Source organism: Sinocyclocheilus rhinocerous, unplaced genomic scaffold (assembly GCF_001515625.1).
Source record: "Sinocyclocheilus rhinocerous isolate Xijiao unplaced genomic scaffold, SAMN03320098_v1.1 scaffold1049, whole genome shotgun sequence".
NCBI classification, from domain to species: domain Eukaryota; kingdom Metazoa; phylum Chordata; class Actinopteri; order Cypriniformes; family Cyprinidae; genus Sinocyclocheilus; species Sinocyclocheilus rhinocerous.
The window spans coordinates 1,254,050-1,255,470 of NW_015652136.1; the positions used below are offsets into that span (position 1 = coordinate 1,254,050).

Consider the following 1,421-nt stretch of genomic DNA (forward strand, 5'->3'; position numbering starts at 1 on the left):
AATACTTATTTCACTCACTGAAATGCAAATCAGTCTCTAACCTTCATATAATGTGTTTTTTCTGGATTTTTTTGGTTGGTATTCTGTCTCTATCCGTTAAAATAAACCTGCTATAAAAATTACAGACCCTTCATTTCTTTGCAAGTGGGCAAACTTACAAAATCAGCAGGGGATCAAATAAATATTTTCCCCACTGTAGTACATTCATTTCATTGAAATAAAAATGATTTTTGACCACCATGGGAGGAGCACCAGAGGGTTAAAGCTAGGGGTGTGCGATATATATTGTCTGCGATAATATCGCAATTGTTGTTTTAACGATGTGCGATTTGACTGATTATTTTGCAAAAACCATTCAAAAAACACCTACAGAGTGCGCGCATACATTACGTGAAGTCTAGACTAGTGCGCGTACATTAGAGTGCGCTTTCATTTGCTCGGTAACAGCCCATATGTTTTTTATTATTAGAATTTGACTTAAAAGATAATGCACACTTTTAGAACAAATGGCTTTATAAAGGTAAAAATGCCCATAAAGGGTAAAAATCAGTTTAAACTTATTGGAAAAGATTAATTTCTATCAATATGAACTGACCAGCACACAGAATATGAAGAATATCAAAAACTTCCACGGTAGTCCTTAAGATACCAGCACAATAACACACAGCAAAATATCGTCTAATTATCGTTATCGATAAAATCCCAGAAAATATCAAGATATTAGTTTTTTTCAATATCGCACACCTCTAGTTAAAGCTTTACTTTTGTTGATAACAGCCGGTTTAAAAGCGCATGTCATTATAGTTTGTGAAGATGGTTGGCGATGTTGCGTTCCCAAACGTGCATTAAAACAACTCAAGAAGACCGAACCGAACCGCTGTGAGACACTGAAAACACTGGATCACGAGCTGCTCACGTGTAAAACAACACAGTGCCGCGCTTGACTCTGAAAACACGCAGCGCAGATATTCACTTCAATAAACCACAGCCTTTGAGATTTAATGAGCCATATCATGATTTTGTTTTTATTTTGGATAATCGTGCAGCCCTAGTTTGTCATTTAGCAAGCACTCTTATTTTAAATTCACATAAGTGACTGAAAGCAACAGAAGCTTGGATCAGAAAACGGCGGGTTTTACCTGTTCAGCTCGTTACGGATGTCCTGGAGCTCGTGTTTCTCGTTCTTGACGGCTTCCTTGTCTTCAGCAGCCAGGTAGCGTAACCTCATGTGCTGCAGCTCCTGCTGCTGCTTCTTCAGGCGTGTCATAGCGTTCTCCTGCTCGCGCTGAACACACACACACACACACACACACTGACCGTCAGCCAGCACATATGTGACCCTGGAGCTCAAAAGCAGTCATAAGTAGCACAGGTATATTTGTAGCAATAGCCAAAAATACATTGTATGGGTCAAAATGATC

General features: G+C 39.0%; 1 pseudogene; it reads right to left on the reverse strand.

Annotated features, from left to right (window-relative positions):
- Positions 1-1,421, reverse strand: part of LOC107713558 (centrosomal protein of 120 kDa-like) — a 38,385-nt pseudogene that overhangs the window by 4,794 nt on the left and 32,170 nt on the right.